Source organism: Priapulus caudatus, unplaced genomic scaffold (genome assembly GCF_000485595.1).
Source record: "Priapulus caudatus unplaced genomic scaffold, Priapulus_caudatus-5.0.1 Scaffold595, whole genome shotgun sequence".
Lineage (NCBI taxonomy): Eukaryota > Metazoa > Priapulida > Priapulimorpha > Priapulimorphida > Priapulidae > Priapulus > Priapulus caudatus.
Genome location: NW_014577656.1, coordinates 180,212 through 189,254, shown reverse-complemented (window position 1 = coordinate 189,254; position 9,043 = coordinate 180,212). Strand labels below are relative to the sequence as shown.

The 9,043-nt window shown below is 42.4% G+C and overlaps 1 long non-coding RNA gene across 1 annotated transcript in view; it reads right to left on the bottom strand.

Annotated features, from left to right (window-relative positions):
* Window positions 1-213: 213 nt before the first annotated feature.
* LOC106811961 overlaps window positions 214-9,043 on the bottom strand; it is a 19,537-nt gene continuing 10,707 nt past the window's right edge. Inside the window, exons 2-3 of the long non-coding RNA XR_001394233.1 lie at window positions 943-1,050; window positions 214-715 (exon numbers count right to left, since the gene is read on the bottom strand). This is a non-coding gene — a long non-coding RNA (uncharacterized LOC106811961). The remainder of the gene's footprint in view (window positions 716-942; window positions 1,051-9,043) is intronic.

Sequence of the window (9,043 nt, the reverse complement as noted above, 5' to 3'; positions counted from 1 at the left end):
TAATCTGTTTCATCTATTGATGAATAGAATTTTGATCAATTTTTAACTTTTTAACTTTTTAAAATTTTTGTTTCAGTTGTTCAGACGTGCTGATTCTGAAAATATCTTTACTTTTCCTCTAGACTGCGGAGTTCTCTAGTTATGCGAGTACCGACTAATTCGGCTGAACAACTTTATATATATAGATAAGACTATAAATTCTATAAGATAAAATGTGTATAAAAATTAGTTTTTATTACACGCGTACGAAACAATATAATAGCATGAATGACATAATATGTTCAGGAGTCTATCAATAGATCTATCAATATATCGATAGATCAATCAATATATTAATAGATCAATCAATATATCGATCAATAGATATTGATAGACTCCTGATATGTTACGAATATTCTATACTTTTAAAAGAACATGGTTTTTTAATGCGGAATAAGAACAGGCACTAGTATGATACGTCTTGACACTTTATACTTTAACTCTTAATGTAGTTTAACTCTTTATAATTTGACATTTTACGTCTCTAGGCCCTATATGTTTTGACTTTGGTACTCTGGCTTATTATAATTTGACTCGGTATACTTTTTAAACACTCGAGATAGGATAGAACAATAAGATAAGGAGACAGATTGGAGCTTCGCAGGACAGTTAGAATGAGTTACTGTTTCTTGTAGACACGGTGGCAGACGACGTCAGTGCCCGTCGCCGTTGACGTCTGCAAGAGAAACCAACATATGTTACATACCAAGTGTAATATAATAAGACATTGCATAATAGGCATTAACATGATAGACAATTTTACTATCCATTTCTGTATACACTTTTAGGTTATGCAGACGATACTGGCGCAGAGCTATAGATTTAGCTGAGACCTCTATCTATGGCCAGAGCACGTAAGCTCGGGCGCCATCTACCGGCCGAGTAAACAACGTAAGCTCTCACCACTATGAGTTCGTCACCCTTGAGCTCCCGCGTGATGGTTGTGTCGATCACGCCTTTCTTATCCTTCTGGCTCTGCACCATCGTGTTGCCTTCGAGCGTTACCGTAGTCTGCGAGAGTAGAAACAACGTGTTAACCCCATGAGCAGTTAACCGAATTATAATTATTTAATTTTAATTTTAATTAGTTCGTCAGGTATAATTTGCCCGCTGTACGTCTCCACTGTATCTTAACCCGCACATTAACCCTGCACGTTACACTGCACCTTAACCCTCACTGCACGTTACACTGCACCTTAACCCTCACTGCACGTTACACTGCACCTTAACCCTCACTGCACGTTACACTGCACCTTAACCCTCACTGCACGTTACACTGCACCTTAACCCTCACTGCACGTTACACTGCACCTTAACCCTCACTGCACGTTACACTGCACCTTAACCCTCACTGCACGTTACACTGCACCTTAACCCTCACTGCACGTTACACTGCACCTTAACCCGCTCTGCATGTTAACACTGCACCTTAACCCTCACTGCACGTTACACTGCACCTTAACCCGCTCTGAATGTTAACACTGTACCTTAACCCGCACATTAACCCTTCACGTTACACTGCACCTTAACCCGCTCTGCATGTTAACACTGCATCTTAACCAGCTCTGAATGTTAACACTGCACCTTAACCCGCTCTGCATGTTAACACTGCACCTTAACCCGCTCTGCATGTTAACACTGCACCTTAACCCGCACTGCACGTTCACTGAACACTGCACCTTAACCCGCACTGCACATTCACTGAACACTGCACCTTAACCCGCACTGCACGTTCACTGAACACTGCACGTTAGCCCCTACATTATATCTCTTCTCGGACTCCTCTCTAGTTGATCGCCTCACCACGCTGCTTCTCTTTGTAGCTGAGTACCTTCATTTTCCTCTCAGTGTCCTTCTTGCCCCAGCCTGGGACGTTCTCTCTCCTCATCACTTTTCCCCCTAATTCCTTCTCACCCCAGCTAAGGCTCTTCCCGCCTCTCAATCCTTCATTATATATATATATATATATATATATATATATATATAGAGAGAGAGAGAGAGAGAGAGAGAGAGAGAGAGAGAGAGAGAGAGAGAGAGAGAGAGAGAGAGAGAGAGAGAGAGAGAGAGAGAGAGACGACGACGACGACNCACACGCACACGCACACGCACACGCTCACGCACACGAACACGCACACGCACACGCACACGCACACGCACACACAGACACGCTATCTATACACACAGCGTATTACGCATGAGTGTGTTCCCACGTATGGGTTTTAATATACTAAGATAGGTAAAAGAATAAAAGAAATGCTATCGTAAGAAAACGCCCAGTCATCATGCAGTGTTGTATAAGATCTGTCTTCACCAACAGTCCAACCTGTTTATAACTATACATCAATTAACAGACACTGTGAATTCACCAAAGCAACATAGGAAATTATAAATTATGAATGTTTATAAAATATAAATACTTAGCGTAAGACGCTACTAGAACCAACGGATAATCACGTTTTAGGTACAAGAGAATGACGCGGAAAGCACCTGTTCGAAAGGTGTTGCTCAAATCAGAATCCACGATCACTGTGTCTGCATGATGTATAGACTTCCCGTGATAATTTCAGGAGTGAATAATAGAGATTATTCACTCCTATTATTCCTTATTAAATCTATATTATTCATCCTGATAATATTTGATCTGGGGTGTTTTACGATGTATTATCTAGGCTTGGTTTCAACCTATACAGCTTATAAGTAATACGTTTGTATAAGCCATTTGAATGAGAACTCTTCATAAACTTCAATAAGTGATTGAAGCTTGTATAACTGTGCGTTATTGAAGCTTGTATTTCGTGTGCGTGTGTGTGTGCGTGTCTTCGTATGTGTGCGTGTCTGTGTGCGTGTGCGTGCATGTGCGTGTAAGTCTGCGTGGCAGGAATATTAATAATTTATGTAGATAAATTTTCGACGTATATATGCGTTAGATTAGATATATAGTAATGAAAAATCACACCAGGCCTCCCTCTATCATATTACTGGGACAGTTGAAGGTCGTGATATATCGTGATATATGATCAGGAGTCTATCAATATTGATAGACTCCTGATATGATGTTACCAGTCTGGAGCGTATCTGTACCAGCGCGTAATGTAGTATTGTGAGATAAAATAACGATAGTGTTACTGTTAGGGAGAGTCAGCGGTTTATAATGTTTCTATAATTAAGTCACATTTAGACTTTCCTGTATAAGTGGAAACCTCACATGAGTGAAATGTGCTATATTATAGTAATATATATATATATACATAGAGTATATATAATAGAATATCTATATATATATGTGTGTGTGTGTGTTGTGTGTGTGTGTGTGTGTGTGTGTGTGGTTGTGATAGTGTGTGTGAGGATGGTGTGTAGTGTGCTGAACTGGCCGTGTGTTGTGTGTTGTGTGCGCTGTACGTAGTGGTATGTGTGCAGCGCTGCGAGCGACTCCTCTGAGCAACATGTGTGTGATGATGGGATGTGTGCGCCTGTGCGTGCGTGCGTGCAGTGCGTGCCGTGCGTGCGTGCCAGCTACGTGCGGCGTGTTGTCTGTGTGTCATGTGCTGTGTTGTGTATGCTGGGCTTGGTGTGTGGGCGCGGGTTGATGTGTGTATGCGGGCGCGCGGGTGTGTGTGTTGGCGCTGTGTGTATTGTGTTGTAATCCACAAAGGTTTTGGGTGTGGTTTAGCAGTAATAGGCATATTCTGGTTTGCTCCTTTGTAGTACTGTATCCATATTAGTAGTGCCCTTAGGGATTACTTTCCACGATCTCTCACTTTCCATTACCCCCCGGCGTCCCCCCCGGCTTCTCTCGCCCTCTCTCCGACAATTCAGCCTCGGATCCTTGCGCTGCCCTACTTTCTCCTAGCTCGTCGGCGAGTTTTCTAGCCTACACGCCTACGAGCGTGTCTTTCAACGGCACGCCGAGGAATGGGTCTGCATATAAATTTCGACACGCATTCAATCTGGCTTGGCGGGGTGAAGCAGCGTGACGGTGCACTCGTTATTTAGACTAGTGATGAGCGCGCCTCAGGCAGGGTGTGATCGTCCTGTCTTTGGTTGCTACATACACATAAGTCTGCTCTCGTGCCTTTCCAGTTTTCTTCTACCGAGTGACAATAAGGGCTATAATAGACACCGCGTGCAAGTATGGCGACGAGTTAAGGCGATATTGTAGTCGCTATCGCAAAGCGCGTCGGCGCCGCTTTTTTGAGTCGCATGAATTGTAGTCGCATCATTTTGCGCCGCGTGAAAAATGCACTCACGAATCAATTTTATGTTATTTTAGCATTTATATTCCAGGGCATTCGGGTGGTGCGGGTGCAGTTGGTGCTAGGAACACGAGGATCTAGCCTAAACTGTACGTTAATGGCACAAACAAACAGAGTTCAATGAAAATTTAAACGTCGTTCAATTTCGAGTTCTGACCGTTGTGATATATATATTTCATGGCCTGTAGCTTTATTCTTTTCAACTTGTCTCGTTATTCTTTTCTTCTAAGCATGCACAATAAGTAACTATAAGCGGTACATTTCTATTTGTCTGGCAGAAAATGGCATGTAGCTAAATGTTATGGCCTGGCATCCCATAGAACACTTTCAACGCTAACTTCGCTTAGATCTCTAACGAATAATCCTGAAAGCCGTAGATTTGCATGTCATTTTGCCGAAGCGCGCGATCCAGGGTACCTATATAGATTGGCAGGTAAGGATGATCGACACGACCAGATAGCTAGCGTCTGAGAAAACGCGGACACACCTTGGCTATTCAATAGCGTACAATTTATAACTTTCTTATTTGTAGCTGAATGATGGTATTATCCGAGAAATCAAGGTTCGATCTGCCACCCAGTTTTTGTCGGTGTCGCTTTGACTGTCAATCACTTTTTTCAACACGTGCCATACACTGAAGCGTTACCTGTAGTGTACATATAGTCGGTTTGTTAATAGTTTCTGATCGGGCAGAGTCCGGTCATTTAAAAATGTAATTTCACTCAAATAGCTTAATAGCGACACGATGTCTGGGATGACCAGTTTTAAGTACTCTATTTTACAGGGGGGTGTATTCCTCCGCGCGCTGCTCGCCCCTGCTCTCACCGCCTCCCTGCCCTTCTCCTCCCACTCTTCCCCATGATGCTCCTTCTCATCTCCGTCAACCCCAGTGGATCCGTTTATATTTTGCATTTTTATGTTTTGAATGTCACTTAGTTTCTGTGACAATTTTGCGTAAATATTCCGGTAACAATGTATTTTCTCATGGATATATTTTGTGCTATGGATTTCTTTTATTTATTTCTCTAGCGTAGTATAACTTCTCTCTCTCGCGCCTCTCTCTCTCTCTCGTCTCTCTCTCTCTCTACTCTCTCTCTCTCTCCTCTCTTGCACGCCTACACATAGTTATAATAGGCTTTGTTTTGTATGAATCCTCGCCACTGGCCTCCTACTCCGTCCTTTCCTCCCGCCTCCCTGCCACCTTTTCTCCCGTCTACCCCGCCCCTCTCTAGGTCTCGCCCGATATCCATCCCCCTTCTCCCGTACCCCCGCCACTGTACCCCTTCATTATTTAGTAAAACCACAAAGCATTTGTGGCGCCTCTTGTTCCTTTCCAACGAGCATAACGTCACTGGTCGCCATTGTTACCGGTGACACTTCGCGCGTCAGCAGTGCCGTTCTTTTTACTGCTTTAGTGCCTATTACCTTATTCAAATTCAATTTTACAACTGCATGATAATATTAAGAAAGTGACAAACCGTGGCGTTGCTTCCAAATCGAAGTAATTTTAAAGAGTTTTTGAGGGAGCCCAGCGTGGCACAAATAACTATTCAGTAATACACAGTAACACTCCACCACGCTCGTCAGGTGCCGCGATGTGGTTCTGTGAGCGTTGTTGACTTTTTGGTGATAAAAACTAGTGCTAGTACTAGTAGTACTTACTAGTAGGCATATTAGTAGCAACCATTAACCATGGCAAATGAGATAGTTGGCGAGCAAGATGGAGAACACATTAGTGAACCACCTTATGCAATACTGTTCTTGTTTGGGTGCTGTTCGCTTGGAGGCAAGTATTGACACAATTAAAATAGTGTTTTCATTGAATTGGCAAAATGAAAAAATTTCATTGAATTGGCACAATGAAAATTGTTGCAACAAGTACAAGTACAAATGCAATGTGTGTTGCAACAGAATAATTTGATTTCCTACCCTACTATCAAATATCAATTGAATGTGAGGACATTTTCTTTTTTGCATCAATCATTGAATGGGTGTTTATCTTCTTTGTTAGCACTGGTACGAACACTTCTAAAAGTATGGTCTGCATATTTCCCGAAGTTGCCACTGCCGAAGTCGTTACGTTGGCGCAGCCAACAATTGGGCATTCCGAGGGAGTGTCTGAGGAAAATTATCTGGGTCAGCTTATGCTTAATTACTAATATCTTCTCCTGTATGGGTACGAATGCAGATCCTGAATCAAAATTCTCCTCAGAGACTCCCTCGGAATGCCCAATTGTTGGCTGCGCCAACGTAACGATTTCTTTGGACTGCGGCCAACCGCGAGGTCCTGACTGAGGTGATGTTCTCCTCTGTCCTTGCACTCCTTTGTCTCCCTGAATGTGTGGGAGTATTCCCTTTGGCATTGAGATTCTTGACAGTTCCATGCACCCTGAACTTCTGTACCCAGCTTAGAATGAGTCCTTTGTTTGGATAGGTGCGGCAATTGAATTCTCTCTTGAAACGTGCTTTTTGAACGATTTGGTCGAAAAGTACGTTTCCACGGACCATGATTTCTGTCGAAGTGTCCAAGGCATCTTTAAAAACTCTTGATTTGAACTGATTGGCAACTATTCACCTCGTTAAATCTGAAAAATGAAAGGGTTAACATCAATATCAAAAATGTTATTAACACTTGTTTGGGTTGTATTTTTTTTGGTCACCCTGTAATATACCGAGCCTACCGTCGCGAGCTATGGACGTGTACGTGCTAAGCATCATCGTTGATCGGTGATTCTCTTGTGGTACCGAAGCACGCGCACCCCCCCCCCACACACACACACGAACAGGCGCACGCACGCGCACGCATGCATCCACATCAAGAGTCCATAATAGAGATTATTAGAGTTTCGAAGATGGTCCTAGGCTCAAGATATTTAACTATATAACTGCTGTTTTTACATCACCTCTGATTGACTTACAATCTAGTTATAGCTGATGTGTTTACGCTACCTGCGATAGACGTACAATCTACTTATAGCTGATGTGTTTACGCTACCTGCGATAGACTTACAATCTACTTATACCTGCCTGTGATTGCCTTCTATACTATAGTTATAGCTGATGTGTTTACGCTACCTGTGATTGTCTTATACTATAGTTCTGACTGATGTAATGCTATTAGGTGTTAATTAAGATTCCCTGTAGTCGGAAGCCAAAGGAGTATTTCATGTAGAATATATACTCGAGTTACGGCAGCCATAGTGGTGCCTGTGTTATCGACAAAGCAGCTGCTTGATTAAATATCAGTGTAATTAACAGTAACGTATTAGTATGAGTGTAGTTAGTTATAGCTACACTGCATTAGTTAGTTTAGCATCGTAGAATCCACTTAAGTGTTATATAATTATATATCGTGCTCCGACGTGAGAATACTTAAAAATGCTAGTAAACGAACGAAAAAGAGACGGCTCTTCACTCCACGAGCTGTTCTTCAACGCGCGCGAGAATGCGTCTGCATATAAATTCGAACACGCATTCAAATCTGCTCTGCGGGGTGGAAACAGCGTGCGTGCACACGTTATGTTAGGACTATGATGCAGCGCCCCTCAGGCAGCGTGTGATGTGTCTTTGGTTGCTACATACCATAGTTGCTCTGTGCCTTGGCATGTTATTCTTCCTACCGATGCAAAGAGGCTATAATAGCACCGCGTGCAAGTATGGCGATCATGTTAAAGCGAATATTGTAGTCGCTATCGCAAAGCGCTCGGCCCGCTTTTTTGCGTCGCATAATTGTTTAGTCAGCACATTTACGCCGCTGAAAAATGCACTCACGAATCATTTATGTATTTTAACATTACTATTCCCAGGGCATTCGCGGTGGTGGGGTGGCGTTGGTGCTTTAGGAACATGAGAACTAGCCCTAACTGCACGTTAATGCACAAATAAACAGAGTTCAATGAAAATTTAAACGTCGTTCAATTTCGAGTTCTGAACCATTATTTATTCTTTACAACTTGTCTCGTTATTCTTTTCTTCTAACATCACCAAGTAACATTGCGGTCATTTCTTATTTCTGGCAGAAAATTGCATGGTGCTAATGTTATCGCCGGATCAAATCTAGGAACACTTCGTACGCATAACTTAGTTTATATATTCTCTAACGGATGATCGACACGACCAGATAGCTAGCGTCTGAGAAAAACGCGACACACTTGCTACTATCAAACGTACAAATATATAACTTTCTATTTTGATTGTATCGAATGATGGTATTAATCCAGACACAATCAAGTTCGACTGCACCAAGTTTTTCGGTGTCGATTTGACTGTCAATCACTTCTTTCAACACGTGCCATACAACTGAAGCGTTCCTGTAGTGTAACCTATAGTCCGGTTAAAGTTTGTCGGGCAGAGTCGCAATCATTTAAAAATGTAAATTTCATTCAAAGAGCTAATAGGCGACACATGTCCTGGAAATGCACCAGCATTTTAATTACTCTATTCGTACAGGGGGTTGTATTCCTCCCGCCTCCCTCCCCTCTCCTCCCACCTCCTTCCCTTGTCTTCCTATCTCCCTCCCTCAACACCCCCAGGATCCTTTATATTTTGCATTTTATTTTTTGAATGTCATGCACTTAGTTTCTCTGACAGTTTGCGTAAAAATTCCCGTACAATGTATTTTCTCATGTATATATTTCTCGTGCTATGGATTTCTTTTATTTTTCTCTACTTAGTATACTCTCTCTTTTTTCTCTCTCTCTCTCTCTCTCTCTCTCTCTCTCTCTCTCTCTCTCTCTCTCTCTCTCTCTCTC